Below are 18,613 nucleotides of genomic sequence, written 5' to 3' on the forward strand. Positions count from 1 at the left end.
AATCTTGTGGAAATGTACATTCTGATTTTGTAGGTCTAGGGGAAAGCCTGAGGTCCTGTATCTCTGAAAAGCTCCCAGGAGATTACAATATAAATGGCAACCTCTATTAGGTCTTCCAAATATCAGAGAGCCATGTGATGATAGGAGAATAAAGGCTGTAAGATAGGGAGGTAAAAAGACCAATGTTTTCAAGCAGTTGACACTCTTTTCTGGTTGTTGATAATTGATCTGATAAGGAAGAAATGACAGACCATGAACCATGAACTTGCTGGGGATTAGAGATAAACAGATTAGTCTTATTTTGAGTCTGGGTGATATGGCTAAAGACAAGAGAATTCCATTTTGATATAAATGTCACAAGAAAATCTCAAGTCAGTGACATATTATAGCTTTGGGGCTTTGTTAGCAGTTCAGTTAAGTCCAGGTAACTGGTGACTAGAAATAGATCAAGAGGAAGGAGGTGAAGACTGGTTTTAACTGAATAGGCAGAATGGTTTTCCACAGACACTTGATACTTTCCTTCTGTGTTTTGGCATTCTATTATGTTTGTGGATTTCTTTGGGCCCTAAAGGTAATGTGAACATGAATTCCATAAATCTGTAGTAAATGAAACTGGTGAGAAAAATAAGACAAATGCTATTTTCTTGAACTCTCTCTAAATGGAAACAAATGTTTTTGTTCGTCTGTTTATTTTGTCTTGTTTTTGTTTTTCCAAACAAGAAGTGTCTGGGTGGGGAAGTGCTCACAAGTATCCTGAGCATTCAATGTGAAACAGCCTGAACTTCCAGCTTCTCATTTGCTTCAGTGTTTAATTCTGATTATTTATTTAGCCTTAATGATGGCCAGTCAATCCCAAGTCCTAAGAAGGAATGATTCTCTTCTGAAATGGGTTAAAAATTTCCCTGGCTTGTGATTTCAAGTTCGCCCCCAACCTCAACTGTATTTCCTTAAAGCATCCACAACAATCTGAGCAAAGTATGGTCTGCCATACTTGCTAATGGCCTCTCAGAAATATTTTTGGTGCTGGTATCTGGTCTTCATTCTTTTCGTATCCTTGACTTGGTTGGGTTCTTCATGATCTCTCATCTGGGTTACTGTCCTTGTGAGTGATGTGAAACTCAAAGAGAGTTCTTGTCATAGTCTATAAGAATGATACTCCCATAGAGCTGTCCAGTACATGGCCTGTGCAGCCTTACACAAGGGTACTCTCCCTCACAGTAGACTTTACCCCTCCATGAGTGACCCTTGCACAACTTCCCTAAGGCTGTTCTCACAAAGCTCATAAAACTCAATGCCTGATTAGCTCCCTTTTCCCTTAGACCAAACACCTTAACATGGTAGGAAACTCCAGTCCAAGGTACCTCTGCAGTTCCATCTCCTGTCACCCTACCTAAGTTCAGGGTACTACTTGTCTCACTTGGCCCACACTTGTTCCTATACACCTCCTTTTGTGTGTCATTCCTCCTGTCTAGAATTTTACTCAAATGTCTCTTCCTCTAGAAGCCTTCTCTAATGCTACTGGACAGAATTAATTCCTTACTTTCATTTTGTTGGTACTTCCATAACTATTTATATGCATATTTTGCCAGTTATATTGTATTATACTTATATTTATGGCTATTATCCCTATGAAATGGTTCTATTGTCGATTTCTTATCTTTTTAGCCCTGCGTAGCTTTGACATCTGATTTCACAAGGTTGACCGGTAGTTAAGCCAGGGGGCTGGGATGCCTCTCTTTACTTGATACTTCTGCATATGACATCTTTTCCTACTGCCTGCCAGGATGCAGAGAGCAGCTCTCGTAGGGAGAGGACAAAGAAGATGATGTGGGAAGGCTATGATCCATCACCAACAGCCCCCCAAACCTCTCACACCCTCAAGTGTCACTTGATACTAGCTGCTAGATAATCATTATTGATTGCTTTGACAGTAGTAAGAATACTAATGTTAACATTTGCTGAAGAGAAGTTCTTAATACCAGGTATTGAGTATTTCCATTCATGATCTGCTTGAATTCTCATCCAGCCCCAGAAGTAGATGTCTTGTGAAGCTAATGAAATTTAAGTTTTCAGGGCTATTCACTTACAAGGGTTCCTTCCAAAGAAAGCCCTGTTTTTAAATTGCTTGTTAAAAATGCATAGTTCTCTTTCAGATTCTAAATAAACATTCTAAATAAACATAATAAACATTCTTTCATACCTAATTGTGTGTGTGTATGTATGCGTGTATGTGTGTATATATATGTGTGTGTGTGTGTGTGTGTGTGTGTGTGTGTGTGTGAACTTCCAGCTTCTCATTTGCTGCAATGTTTAATTCTGAATATTTATTTAGCCTTAATGATGGCCAGTCAATCCCAAGTCCTAAGAAGGAATGATTCTCTTCTGAAATGGGTTAAAGATTTCCCTGGCTTGTGATTTCAAGTTCGCCCCCAACCTCAACTGTATTTCCTTAAAGCATCCACAACAATCTGAGCAAAGTATGGTCTGCCATACTTGCTAATGGTCTCTCAGAAATATTTCTTGGTGCTGGTATCTGTATAGTGTGTGTGTATATAGTATTTGACTTTAAGGTTTTCAACACCTGTGTGCACACACGAAATACTTTCCTTTAAGGGAGATCAGCTTGCAATATATATATATAATATATATATTATATGTATATAATATATATATATATTATATATATTATATATATATTAATATATAATACATATATAATATATATATAATATATAATATTAATATATATATATAATTTTTTTTCCTTTAAGAAGATCCTCCAAATGGTATAAGCCTCAAGACCCACAGAGCCTAGACCTGCCTTGCCTTGCCCTATAAGGTAAATATTGTAAAACATTGCCATAACATCAAAAGTGCACTCAGATACTTTAACCACAGAAAATACAGGGTTGTATCATTGCCAAGTTAATGAAAAATGATACTTTTAAATTGGTCTGTTCTGTCACAAAAGAAGCACCAAATGTAAGACACTGAGACATACACTGTGAACAAGGGGCAGCACCCTGACCTGAGAGAGTCCCAAATGATGGCAAGCAATCACTTCTGAAATCCCAATCCTACTGGGCCCACCTTCATTTGGGAAAGGGAACCAAGTGAAAACTAGCAGGCAGTCACCAGGAGGGTGATCAAATGTGAATGCTCATTTCATTAGGGTTTTACTTCATCTGTGTATTTGTGTCGTCTATGAGAACTAAAGATCAGAGAAGTTAACTAACTTGCCAAAAATTGCATAGCTATTAGTGATTGAGCTAGGTTCCAAACTGAACTTTGTCTCTATGAATGTTTGCTGGTTGATTTTAATACTTAAGACAAAACTAAACAGAGAACGTAATTATTCACTTCCTTCTAATCCCTTCTGCTGCTCTTTCTGGAGTCCCTTTATCCTAACCCTTTCCTCATGGCCTCAGGGAGAAGTGAGGTCTCCTGGACATCATGATGAAAGGATTGACACCTGTCCTAGGTCTTTTCTAACTCCCGTGATCTACTTTCAAGTTGTCATCCAAACTTTAGAATTGGGCTGGCTCATTTATTTGTTTATTCCCATGGGTATGTCAAATTCTAAAACTTTCTGCAAAATAAGACTTTGACTTACGCATTGCCATTTCATCTCTTACCTCCCTTGTTTCCCTGGAGTACCCAGACTAATACAGATTTCTTTGACCCGGCCTTTGGAAACTGGCCAGTTCTCACCCAAATATACACCTCTGTCTAACATTCTCATGGGAATCCCTAGTCTGGCAGGGGCTGGCAGCATTCATCTTTGGCAAGACCTGTGAGTCAGACAGGCTCACACCATAATAGAGAAGGGGTTTACCGGGAATACCTTTATAGGTGATGTCTTTTTTTTCTGAACCATCAATTAAGGAGCAGCTGCGAAGGAAAGGAAATACTCCAAATGAACATTGTCTGGAAAATCTAAGATATATATCTATGCAGAAGCATTTTTTCTAGTAAATATTGATCAGTTTGAATCTTGAAAAGTTCAACCTTTTGTTAGAAATCTTCCTCAAATGTATTAATATTTTTCTATTTTCTTTGATGAGGTACATTGAAGAAACTCTAACAATTTCTTAATAACTTGGGATCAGCATAGTGAACATAATTTATCTTATTCAGCACTAACTTAGGGATGCTCTCATGGTAGGGCATCTCTGTGTTAATGCAGAATAAAATAATTGCTATTCATATTTATTGTAGTGATGTTCATACTTAGTATAGTGATTAAGTCCTTATACTAAAAGACTCCAGATTGCTCTGCAACTAGTTGTGAGTGTTGTGTCTCATTTCTCAATCTTTTCCTTGCCTGTAAAGCTATTAGCTGTTACTTCTTGCTTTCCTCAGTGGGCCTGCCTTTAACAAAGGTTATTCCCCTCTCTCTAGAACAGCGGATCTCAACAGGGGCAATGTTCCCCCAGGGGATATTTGGCGATGTATGGTGACATTTTTAATTGTCACAATTTACAGAGGGATGCTACTGGCATCCAGTGAGTGGAGGTCAGGTTACTAAACCTCTTAGAGTGCACTGGCCGGACCCTCACAACAAAGAATTACCTGGGTCAAAACGTCAACAGTGGCCAGGTTTAGAAACACTGTTCTAGGATTGCAGAAAAAGTGAAGAGTTCTAAAGGAGGATCCGGGAACTTTGTCTAAAGTTAAAAAAGAAAAAAAAAAAAGTGTGTGTTGGTTCATGTTCATTGGTAAGGTCAGGGGCCAGTTTCATTTATTTCTCAAAAACAAAACTATTTTCATGGATTGAGGTCCTTTGACCTCCAGCTGGGTGGGACCTTAGTATTTGACTTTAATTAAGGTCTTCAACACCTGTGTGCACACACAAACAACTTTCCTTTAAGGAAGATCAGCTTGCAATTTTTTTTTTTTTTTCCTGTTCTGGAGTTATTTGGCTCAAATGCTATTGCCACATTAAAGGTTTTTCACTGTGGTATAAATGCTGTGTTATGTAGTATATTTCTAAGGGATTTCAAATTTCTATTTACAACTACTTTTATGCTAATTGTGTAAATCATATGCTAATTGTTTAAGTCTTTTCTGCTGTGATTTGATAGTATTGGGAAAACTGGTGACCAACTAGGCCTTTCACCCCTGCTTTTTTTTTTTTTTTCTTAACAACATTCTTCGGGGAAACTTGATTTTGAGCAACAAAAAGGTAAAAGGTCTACAGTGACATAATTCTTTTTGAAGGAGATTCTAGTGAAAGCCACTTGATTAACTGTAATCTTCTACTTCTTTACCCCTTCTTGTAGGTTTTCCAATAGTTAGAAGTCATTGACCCCAAAGGGAATCTTGCTGCTAGGGGCTGGGGCTGCATGAACTCTAAGAAGTGCCCAGTTCTGACCTCCTCACTAAATGGGCTCGAAGTAGGAAATCAATTCTTTCAATCTTAGAATAAAGATAAATTATATTTTCTGAATGCCCACCTAATCTCAATGAAAGTTTGTTCTGCTTTACCAGGTTATGGAGAATATTTGTTTAAATGATTTTACACAAAGATGTAAAATCTTTCTATACCAGTATTTAGCATATACCTTATTATATGTATATCTTGATATATAATGCATTCGCTAGGGAAGTACTTTTTTTTTTTTTGGAATGCATATTTGGCTAATTTGACTTGATTCCCTTGCATTTTACCAATTATGTACATTTATTTAGTGCATAAAAAGTGTAACAATTAATATTGAGGTGTAAATGAGTATGCATGTTCTACCACTGTTTTATTCAAATGTGATGTGTCAAAATCAATTTGATATGAAATGCAGAGTGATAGATGAGAGTGATAGATCTAAGGTATGGATAGTACAGTATGGAATTCTATCAATCTCCAAGCAGCATTGGAAAATAAAGAGTATAATATGATCTTTAATATAAGAGTTTCTTGGTGCACATGAAATTGATCAGATATTATAAATTAGAGTTATACATACATTTCGAGAGGAAAGTTAACTTATGACAACTGTGACTTTGTGTATATATTTATATTACTTTTCTTGTTTGTATACACAAATTTGAAAGTAAAAATAATCCAATAAACTTCAAATAATTTTTCAGTACTTTCATTAGTGTTTTTAATTTGATATTTTACAATCATGTTTTCTAGTTTTTATTTTTCCTTGGAAAGTTACTATTTAATTTTGCTCATGTTTAAAATTTTAAAGGCTGTCTTCAGTGTTTTTATATATCACTTATTGTCACTTTTAAATGAAAAGTATTCTTTATGTGTCTATTGTAACATTTGTAACTTTAAAAAAATTAGTTTTTGTTTCTCAAGGTCTCATAAATCATACTGTTTAATGTAATGATTTCTTTGTTGAGTCTTATAAGAAATAAGCAAAAGTAGGTGGAGAAAGTGTAGATTTTTCAGTATGTTATATCAAATTACAATTACATATTAATAGAGTATTTTTTAACTTAGAAATTATAACAGTTCTACTTGAAAAGAAAGCAGTCATTTTTGTACTTTGAAAGAATTTCTAAAGGTGAACTTGGAAGAAAAGATTAAAGGAAGATGGAAATAATTGATGATCCTTTTATAAGTTTTTAGAGAAAAAACATGCAAGCATTGTCTTATGAAAAAATTTTTTCTTACAAAACTGCACTTATATCTGAAATATTGTTGTCATATGAAAGCCTTAATTCCACTGAAGTGTTCATATGCATAAACTATATACATAGCTGTCCTTAGTTGGAGGAGCAAATCTCTTTTGAATAATTTTTCTTTATACTCTTCCCATTTTTGTATAAATTTTCTTAGAAGTCATAAATGAAGCATTTTCCCCCCCTCTGGGACAAAGCCCTAATAAAAATAGCTAAATTAAGATTATTTTGTAAATTAAATATCTTTCTAAAGTACCAAAATGCAAAGGGCTAGTGGTTTTTGTTTTTTTGTTTTTTTGGTTTTTTTAGATTTAGTTATTTATTTGAGAAACAGAGAGAGAGTGGGCGGGGGAAGGGAGGGGGAGAGAATCTCATGCAGACTCCCCACTGCGAGCAGACTCCCCAGTGAGCCTGGAGCCTGATGCTGGACTCCATGCTGGGCTCAATCCCATGACCCCGAGATCATGACCTGAGCTGAAATCAAGAGTCGGGCGCTTAACCTACGGAGCCACCCAGGCGCCCCCCAAATGCCGAAGTTTTAATGTGAGAGTCATAGCTGCAGTAATCATTTTGCTTTGATATTCCCTTTTCCTGATTCATGTCTCTTTAACCACAATTTTTTATCAAATTTTATACAGAAAGAAGCAGTTGTTTTCATTGACTCTCTACTCTCACCAAGAAAGATATGTGTAATTTTAACATAGCTAGAAAGTATCTATATGCAATTATAATGTGGTGTTTTCCATGAATGAGTTTCTGCCTCTATTCATTCGAGTGATTTAAACTTTCCTGTTTTCTTGTTATACCTAGATTTTACATCAGATATGTAGAGGGAAAGAATCAATCTCTTTTAATCATTCCTCTCAGTGCTTTGAGGCACCAATTCTCTCTGACAAGTTCTGAGCCTGGGTTTCCAGGCAAGACTTATCAGAAGTTTAAGATTCAGCCTAAAAAGTACGAATTTAGATACCCCTGTTCATTACAGCTGTAAACGCCACTGTAAAAGGGAGTGCATTGCACATCTAGAAAAATCTGCTCTGAGCTTCCCTAAGATGATGCTGAAGTGTGGCATTGTGAATTCCAAAATGAATTAATGAAGAACAACACTGGAGATCAAATGTATTATGTGTGTGTACGCAGCTAACATGGCAACTGGAACACAGAGCCTTTTTTTCTCACTTTCTGCCAGCCATAGCTTAAACTTCCCACAGAGGATGGGGATTAACAGCCTGTCTCCTTTGGGGTGGGGGGAGTATGAGTCAAATAAAATGTAGAATCTGCAAATGGAGCTCTGAAATGATGTAGTTAACATTACATATGTAGTCTATTATGGTAACTGAGAACATGTGTGTCATAATGTTGGGCAAACCGATTCTAAAAATGGGAGAGAAGAGAACAAAAACTGACCCCCAAATTCTGCTCAAATCACATGATCCAAACAAGATGCGCTGTTAGGAAAGATTTAATAGAATACAATTCTCTCCTGTCCACCATGCCTATCCCTACCCTTTTCTGCCCCTCCACATTTTCCCTCTTAATTTTTAGATATAGTTTTCATGTATCAATTTGGATGACTAATTTCCTTATTATGCTGGAGTGCCAGTATATCTTTTAGACTTTACTAGTCTTCTCTGAACCCAGGGATAGATTTAAAATACCATGAAGTCTAACTATTTCCCAAGAAAAAAAAATGAAAACCCTCTGACATAAGGACCTGAGAGGATAGAGGACCTGGAAGACATCAAGACTGTTAGACCTTAGGAGACACTGACCATGCATTTGGCACCTTGATCACTTACATCACTGGTGAAAACCACTGATGCTGTTTGTGCTCAGGTGTTCATAGCCCTATCTGGAATGAGTCACTCGAAAGGGAATACATGGGGAATAAGTACAAATGTGGAAATGATAGCTCAATCCCAGTCTAAAGAATTACTAAGTGCAGAGTGGGAGATAAGTGGTAGGAAATTAGAACACACGAAAGAATTAGACTGAGTATCAAGCAAAAGAAGGATCCAAACGTTTTGAAACGTGAGTTGGAAACATGGCGGATAGCACACATGCAGGGCACCGGGGCACTGATATAATGAAGTTAATTTGAAACTTAGCCAAATTTAGTGACTGTTGTGGGGTTTCATATTATTTTTTTCTTTTCCTCTCATTGACTTGGTGACTTTTGTTTGTTTAGCCTTGCATTGTCCTCAACTCATTATTCAGTTTAAAATGTAAACATGACTTAATACAATGTACTTTAAAAATGTGTCATTTAGGGGCACCTGGATGACTCAGTTGGTTAAGTGTCCAACTTGTGATTTTGACTCAGGTCATAATCTCAGGCTTGTGAGCTCCAGCCCCATGTTGGGCTCTGCACTGGGTGTGGAGCCTGCTTAAGATTCTCTCTCTTCCTCTCCCTTTGCCCTTCCTCTCTCTCTCTCTCTCTCAAAAAAAAAAAAAAAATGTCATTTAAATTCTTATTGGTGCTATTGCAAACTCCTGTGTTTTAACCTGAGCTGCAGGAACCCCTCCTCTATTCATTTTCTGGGGATTCTAGAACACCAGCTCATCAGCAGATATTTTTAAATCAAGGAGAAGGGGAGTATAGTCAGTAGTCAGTTTATAGATGGAAAATTAAATGGACTATGAACACATGACATTCTGGGGTTGTACACCCTATCAAATACTGCTTAAGAAGATGGAGAAGAATGGGTAAATCACCATCCTTCCTTCTCTCCTCCTTATACTTCTACCCCAATAGCTCTAGCAGACATGGAAATTTACAGGATAAATGCCAGATAATACTTGCCAAAGGGAAAAAAAATAGAATTTCTAACTCTAAATCCACATGGTTACTTTTGCTTGCCAATCGTGTCTCTAAAATGTCTTTACAACATTCTTTCTCTCTCTCATTCTTGTAGCTAAGTGTGGGCCTCTTTAACTTCCCACTCGTCATTTACATTGCCTCTTGCTGCTACGGTAGTTCCTAGTCTTCCCTTCTTTAGCCTCTCCTCATTTTAATTCCTTTTGTGAACATTTGCCAATTTAATATTCCCAATGAAACTTACCTACAATGTACAATGGCATGTCCCTTCTTAACAGTTTCAAAAATTTACCAGATATTAGTCAAATATCCTTAACTTGATACTCAATGCCCTCCTATAATACGGTTCCACTTTATTTACAAGCTTATCTCCAAATGATGACTTTTAGGCTCCCTTATTCTAGTCAAATGGCCTCATTATTGTCCTGACTCAAGCCATAGTTTCCCACTCTCGAGTCTTTGCTGTCACCGGTCCTAGGTCTAATAAGCCTTCTTTCCCATTGTTATGTTCAGTGGTGCCATGCTGACCCAAGACATTTTCCCTGATTGTTTTACTTAAGTCATCACTTATGAAATTTTTATATCTGTACATGTTTTGTGGCACACCAATTTCTATCTTATAGTATAGTTCTCACATAGAGCTATATTTGAATCTGTATTTTTATCACATCTATCTATATCTGATGTGTCTTTCTTGGCTGTATTATTCAACCCCTATTCCTTACATGCATGGTCTGGATAAGATTTACCTTTATATTCCCACTGCTCCTAGCACATGGCTTGATGCATGAAAACCTTCAAATATCTGTTGAGTGAATTAATAAATACTCTTCAGAGTTTTAACACTTGTGTATCTTAAATGCATTCACATGAGTTTTGCAGATGATTCTAATTGCTTAATTTTTCTTTACAAACACTGTCATTTGCCCGTAGTTCTTGGTCATCTATGTCTTTTTTTCAGAAGACGGTATCTGGAAAGGCACTTGGAAATTCTACATTTTAATTGTTCTCAAGATTGAGTCAGCTTAGTCATATCTTATCAATTACACAGGAAAGTTTTTTTTTTTTCATAGAAAATAAGAAACTGAAGAGAGCCCTGGAGAAGATTTCACAACTCTGTTTAGTAATCTAGAATTATGGAGTCTCATAAAAATTATGTCATCAGTTGCCAGAGGGTAAATTAATTTATTATTCCTAGTTGTGTGTAATGAGAGAAACAACTGATCATTTTGATATGATGTAAACAAAAGAAAATTGGAAAAGTTAAGAAAATATCCATACTATTGTGGTCATATAAGATATTTGTAGTAGTAGGTATTCAAGGATACTCAAGACACATTTTGGCTTGAATTACCTGATTCAAAGACACTCTTCCCTACTAATATGAATTAAGACTATAAATTTTAATATTTTTTATAAATAGTAATCATTTTGTCTTACTGAGAATATATTTGGGTTTATGCTTGCCAAAATAGATGTTTAAAAAATGTTTTAAAAATTAGGCAATGATATTTTTCGTGTAAATAGATGCCAAATAACTGATTTGGCCAATTTTGTGATTTATTTCACAGTTTACAAGATAGTTTCACTTACATTTTTTCATTTAATTTAATTTTCGAAATAACCCTATGAGATGTGTGGGATTGATTTATTTTACACATGAGAAAATCAAATTATAACAAATTTAGGTTTTGAATACCCAGAACTAGCTAGGTGCGGAGATATACCTTCAGATTCTAGGCTAGTGTCTTTCAAAGCACCATTCACCTTATAGTAGTATACTATATGTTTTCAATAAATATTTGTTAGTCAAGGAATATTGTTCAAGGGTGAGTATGGTATTTTTAGAATATGGGTGTATCTGACATAAAATTATATTTGATGAGTGACTATCAACAGATTAAATTTATGTAATAATAATTATGTAGAATATGATTTTTAAAATAAAATGTAGAAATACATAAAGTTTGATCTTTGTACAAGTCTTATATTCTGCATGACATACCTTTGAATGATTCAGATACGGGTCCTCTCTGGGCCCGATGGTCTCTCTAGATCCTTTACTTCTAATATTGAGAATGTGTTATTGAGATAATAGCATCCTTATATGCATATGATTGATAAATTCATGCATTTTCTAAGAGATAATTTTGGATTTGTTTTTAAATGTTGGGTAACATTAGATTACTAAATGATTCCTTATCTACTGTCAATTATGTGATAATTATTTACTAATGGTCATATCTGAATTCTTCCCTTACTTTTATGTATACATTTCTTTTTATAATAGCAATGAAAACACTCCAGGCCACACATTTCAGCATGATTATTATACCTCACAGGTGGTTAAATCTATTTTAACTGCCTTTATCTCTGGATTCTGTAGCTCACCCACAGTTTTGACCACAATAACTTTTAAATTAAGGGGTTTTATTGAATTTTAATTAAGGACAATGCTAATACTGGTACTCTAAATTTAGCAAACTTGAAAGACACTTGAGTTTTAGCAAAATAAATAAAAAGGTATCTGGAGGGTAGCACAGAATGTAGGTCACAAATCAGACAATTATTTTGAAATATTGGTTAAGTTTCTAGTATGTTCCAGGAGCTGGACTCTGAGTGAATGCGAGTGTTATGACAATGATTTTTTTTGTCTGTTAATGCCAAGAAAATGTAGTTTTTTAGTTTTAGATTTCATATATATAAAATGGAAATAACTGAGTGATTTTTAAGCACATGCTCTATTTTATAGTTGTTTTTTATAACATTTTACTCTTAATGGACATATATAACGTCTTTATGCTTAGAAGTACATTTCATTCATTAAGGTGATGAAAACTTTTTAGCCCTATAGGTATTAGTATTTTCAATTTTTAAGCTCTTTTTTTTCTAATATAATACAATTTTCTAGATCCTACCATATTGATAGTTACATTTTCATTATCTGTTGATTGAAATATTATGTAGTAGTATTAAGTCTAGTATAATTTAGTAGTGAATTTGAATTTACCCAAATAAAATATTCTATATATTTTTGAAAAATAATATGTGTAAGAGATATACCATTTTATTAACATACAGTGTTTTGTTTTCTTGTTCCCAGTGACTCGCTGAAATAATGGGCTTTTCAATGGGGTTTAATATGCTGAACCTTGCAGCTGTAGAAAATATATTTCAGAACTGTCTCTCTTTATCTTGGATGGGGGTGCGTTTAGATCTAGTGTGGCCTGGTGGTTACACTGGAATCAGATAAACCTGGGTTCTGCTCAGGGCCCAGCATACTCCATGCCTAACAAAGTATGAGTCACTTAACTTCCCAAGCCTAAGTGTTCTCGTCTGTAAATTGGAGAGATTTAATGACAACTACTTTATTGGGTTGTTATGAAGATGAAGCTGAATTATAAATGTAAAATAATTAGCATGTTTCCTGGCACACACTACGCATTTTGGGATGTTACTGTTGTCATCATCATCATCATCATTGTTCTTGTTGCCATGAACTCCCTAACCCTCACTCTTCACTATGGTAAGGATTGACATATATATCATTATTCACTAAGATTGTGTGTCTATAGTGTGCTAAAAACATGAAAAAATGAACAGTTCAGTAACTTAAATTTATTGACCTTCTTTAGTGTTTCTCTTATTAGGCCCTATTCAAGGTTGTTTGGATATAGCCACACAAGTTGGAACATTCACATAATCCAGTAAGTTATAATTCATTCAGAATTTTAAAGCATGTGCCACATGATAATTTTAAGAAAGAACAACAGTGCATCTAAAATTACTCTAGCAGTGGAAGACTGAAGTCTCTTTTGAGAACACTGGAGGGTACTTATTCAAAAGAACCTAAACAACCTATAGGGTTATCTTCCCTCTTTGAATTGATATATTTCTCAAGTGGTTATTGGTTAAGTAGTTTTAAAATTTGTATTTTAATGGGGCGCCTGGGTGGCTCAGTCGTTAAGCGTCTGCCTTCGGCTCAGGTCATGATCCCAGGGTCCTGGGATCGAGCCCCGCATCGGGCTCCTTGCTCCGCGGGAAGCCTGCTTCTCCCTCTCCCATTCCCCCTGCTTGTGTTCCCTCTCTCGCTGTGTCTCTCTCTGTCAAATAAATAAATAAAATCTTTAAAAAAATAAATAAATAAAATTTGTATTTTAAAATGCACTAAGTTGATCTAAAATAGTATCTGTGCCTCCTTACATACCTGGCTTGTTCATGGGGCTGGATGTGCCCAATAGGTCTCAAATGGAAGCAGTCAGTTCCACAAATATGGAAGTGGCCTCGTTCACTCTAGACCAATCTCCCTCATTTTGCAGTTGCTAAAACAGTTTGTACAGTGTTTTGGGGACAACTTTAATGGTGTGCTTGAAGGAGGGTTGATATTTCTGTGTCTACAAAAATGCTTTGGCTGTGCATGCAAGAGTAGTAAATCAGAGAGGTCATATCTTATCTGTGTGGCTACACTCACGTACATTTACTGGAAGGACAGAGGAGAGGACAGAGCCCAGCATTTAGGAAACACATTTATTTGATGAATTAGGAAGAGTAAATTACCTACAGAGAAATTGAAATCCTCATACACTGCTGGTAGAAAAGCAAATTTGGGAAGCCACTTTGGAAGAATGGTCTGGTAGTTCCTCAAAAGTTAAACATATAGTTACCATATGACCCAGCAATTGGGTATATACCACTCCTTGGTATATACGCAAGAGGAACTTGTCCATGCAAAAACTTGTACACAAATGTTCATAGCAGCATTATTCATGATAGCCAGAAAATGGAAACAACACACATGTTCATCTGCTGATACATGAGTAAATGAAATGTGATAAATCCATACAGTGGAATATTATTCAGGGAAAAAAAAAAAAGAAAGGGACGAAGTAGAGTTACATGCCACCCCATGGATGAAACTTAAAAATAGTATTCTAATAGAAAGAAGCCAAGAACAAAAGACTACATAATATATGGTTCAATTGATATGAAATGTCCAGAATAGGAAAACCTAGAGACAGAAAATAGATTAGAAGTTGCCCATAGCTACAGGTGGGGTGAGGTGGTAGGAAATGCGGAATTACTTCTGATGAGTACAGGGCTTCTTTTTGGAGTGATGAAAATGTCCAAAAATTGATTGCAGTGCTGGCTGCACAACTCTGAATACACTAAAAAATATTAAACTGTACACTTTAAATGGGTAAATTCTATATGTGAATTATATCTCAATAATGCTGTCACGTAAAAAAGAGTGAGTTGCAAATCCTGCCTGTGTATCCCACAGATATTCATGATCAGTTTCATAAACCAGACTATCATGAGGATTTTCAGGTTTCAAGTTTAGAGTAGTTGAAACATATTTTTCAAGAACAGTATTCACTGAAATGCATCAAAGTATAAGTGCACTCCCTGAAGAAATACTTTAACTCATGAGCTTAAATAATAACCAAATTTAATTCATTCCAGGTACATTGTCATTAAAGAAACTGCTGGCCAAAATGTTGAAATAAACATTTAGCTACTAAGCGAACAAATTAAACTCCTTTATGATTTAATTGCACCAGTGAGTATTTCTTTCTGGAATGTGTTTCTGCTTTGATACATTTCAATACACATCATGAATTATGTTGAATGATGGCATTTCAGCATGTGTGTGAGTATGTATATACATATGTATTTTCAAACAGCATTTAAAATGTTATTTAAAATATATATGCATGTGTACATGTGAACATTCCAATTTCAACGTTTATGTGTATGTATACAATACAGAAAGACATATTCCCGTAAGTCCCGTGCAATGTAGTCATATTGTGGAGTATATATTTGCCAACTACTTGCAAGCATTAGCAGAAATATTCACTCTCTGCTTTCTCTCCTTTCCACTCCATATATATACATATGTGAATGTACAAATATTTGATAATGTTTATTTACCACGTGATAGACCCACAGTATTTATAGGTGGCTATTTTGATCATCATGCATATTTTGAACCACTGGAGCTATTTCGAGGAATTTTTAGTGCTTTGAAAATATACAGCATTTCACTCGTAGATGCACACAAATTCATGGCAGTGATTATAGAGAAGGAATGACTATAAAAAATACAACAAAACAGAATTCAGCCCAAATCTCTTCCTACTCTTAAATCTCAGTGTAATGCTTTTCAGTCCGTTGCTTCTTTCTCATGGAATTCTTTTACAGTGTTAATGTCAAATTTAAAACATATTCCTCTTAACCTATGGATCATCTAATGAGAAATGAGAACTTTCCCTGTGAAAGAGAAATTATTTTAAAATTCTCTGAAATTAAAAAAAAATTTTCTTTGTGGTCACACACATGTGCACCTACACACACACACACACAGAAATCATGAATTTTTTCTTATCTATTTATTTTTTTATTTTTTTAAAGATTTTATTTATTTATTTGACAGAGAGACACAGCGAGGGAGGGAACACAAGCAGGGGGAGTGGGAGAGGGAGAAGCAGGCTTCCCACAGAGCAGGGAGCCCGATGTGGGGCTCGATCCCAGGACCCTGGGATCATGACCTGAGCCGAAGGCAGACGCTTAATGACTGAGCCACCCAGGTGCCTCTCATCTAATTTTAGAGCTAGTCAATTCTGGTCGTATGTTTGTTGAGCATGTTATAGATAGTGGGAAGTCTCCTCTCACCATCCCTTATTTCCATAGTTAAATATCAGTGTTCACATCCTTTACTTCTCTTGCCCGTCCTGGAACATCCCCCTTCTTCTGGCACCTCAGACACCCAGAGATATTATTATAATTACTCACTTTTCCACAAAACATGTGTATGCATCCCTTTCCTATACCTTTAAGGGGGAGGCATGACTATAAATAAAATACACTGCTGAAATGTAGCAGTCAGGTAGCATTTTTAATAGTATTTAACCAGAAATGAGGTGGCAGTCCTCTTTCTGCCTAATGGGAGTTTTGATTTCATTTCGGGAACTTACTGCCACAGAGCACAAAGGAACAAAATCCAGACTAGCAAGAACAGAGTCTGCCTTCTCAAGGTGGGGCACAGAATGTCTGCCTGAGCAAATAGATACGATAAACAGACTCAGAGCTGATGAGCCCCAGGGGGTGGCCCCAAAAGAGGGACATTGTCTTTAGGGCCAAATCACTCCCACAATGTCTCAGAAGAAACCTGACCTCCTTAATATACCAATGATCCACTTGGTGACATGTGAGCACTGCAGAGAATAAGAAATTTCCTCTAAGTAACAACAAATGATAACAAGACCAGTGCATATTAGCGAGGGTCAAGAATAACTGGAGGTTCATACAGGATCAGCAGCAGTTGAACAGGTAGGTGGAAGCAGACATGTCCAGCCTGGAACAGGAATAAGTCTTCCAGCATTCATGCCGAAAAAGCCAGGCTAACACTTAGAGATTTTTGTATAAAACAGTGATTGAGAGAGTGGTATATATTTTTGTGGTTCATCCATGGAGTTGTTTCAATCATTTTCATCAACCATAAAGTGCTAACAACTCTGGCGGATTGATATCTGACCCTAAATGGGCCAGATTTAATGATTCCTGATCAAGTTTTGGGTCTCCAGAGTGAACAAAACTGGAAAGCATTGATATTGTCAAACATCGAGTTGCACCGAGTTACGTAGACTATCTTTCCTCTTTGTCTTTTAGCTTTGTCTTTTCTTGGGAAACTACTGCTCATTTGCAAAGGCTTGAGTGAAATGCCACTTCCTCTATGAAGTCTTCCTAGATGGTCTACCTAAGTTAAATTGCCTTCCATCATGAACCCATAACTCTGTACACATAGTTTCCTCATATCTATAACATTGTTTCATAGATTTTTTTGACTTGAGATTCTTTAGGGAAGGGGCTTCATATTATTTAATTTGATATGCAGAGTCCTTAGCACAGGGCCTGAACATGGTACATAAAGGGGGAATCAATAAATGATATCTGTTGATTGTCTAGTTTAACACACAATGAGAAGCTCCCTAGATTGACTCAGTGTTATTCATTTAGTGCAGCTAATATTTGTTTCTCCACCATTTCAAGGTTTCACTTAGAAAAGGATAAGAGAGGAGGACATAGCACATAAAAATCTAATGAGTCATCTGATAACAATTCTTGATACCTTAGAGTAAACTAACGATGTAGGAACTCCCCTTCACTTCATCATGGGTCTGAGAGAATTATACGTCTGTCCCTTGTAACCTTTTCTGTTTCTTAGTTTTTTTCATTCACAGGAGGAATTCTATAATAAATTCAGGGGTTTGGGAGGCAGATTTAACTCATCCTTATCCTTTTGTAGTACACCCTTCTTGAGATTGTCAGCCAGATAGCACACACCTGGGGCCTTTTCCAGAAATTTTCCTCCACTCATCCACCCTCTTCCACATGCCTACAGTTTAGTCATGAATTAGTCCAGGGATAAACACTTCAACTAAAAAATCTCTTTTCAGAAATTTAGATTTAGAACCTCAAGTGGTTGGAGCAGGTTCTCTACTGTCATTAAAATAGGCCATATGGTAAGAAACTGAGGAGAGCAGAGAAACAGAGAATGGAACATGTGTGCAGAGAAGAGAGATGAGCAAGAAATACAGAGGCCTTGACTGAATCCTTTCCCTGACACTGAGCCATGCTTCTAGCCTTGGATTTTACAGGACAGCCTAGTATCCTTATAATAAACTGTTTTTGTTTATGTTTTTGTAAAAGGTAATTAGATTTGGGTTTCTGACAGTTGAGCATAGTGTCTTAACTAATTTACTTTCATGTAATGTAACAAATTGGTTGGCAAATGATAGTGTTTTTTCCCTTTACAATCTACCCTGTATTTATACCCTCATTTTTGTATGGACGCTTTTTTAATGTAGACATTCATAAGCTCCCCAAGTATCCATTCACCACTTCTCAGTACTCCTGATCTCCTGTCACATTACAGAATATTTAGACTTTGAGACCAATGTTCAGAAGCAGGTAGATCTAGCTGGCACGCACGTTCCATCAGGTGACAGCGTTATTTCAGCGTTAAAGGGAGGGAGATACATGCATACATATGTACGTACATACATATGTACGTGTGTGCGTGTATTATCCTCCTTATTTAGGCTAAGAGAAATGGCAGTTAGGATGACTAGTAATGTCCTCACTACGGCATACACCATA

The 18,613-nt window shown here is 36.2% G+C and overlaps 1 long non-coding RNA gene across 2 annotated transcripts in view; it reads right to left on the minus strand.

The window, feature by feature from the left end:
- The window catches only part of LOC118537893 (uncharacterized), a 38,246-nt gene that overhangs the window by 1,812 nt on the left and 17,821 nt on the right, over nucleotides 1-18,613 (minus strand). The gene's annotated exons all lie outside the window — the stretch shown is intronic.

This window comes from Halichoerus grypus, chromosome 4 (assembly GCF_964656455.1).
Source record: "Halichoerus grypus chromosome 4, mHalGry1.hap1.1, whole genome shotgun sequence".
NCBI lineage: Eukaryota > Metazoa > Chordata > Mammalia > Carnivora > Phocidae > Halichoerus > Halichoerus grypus.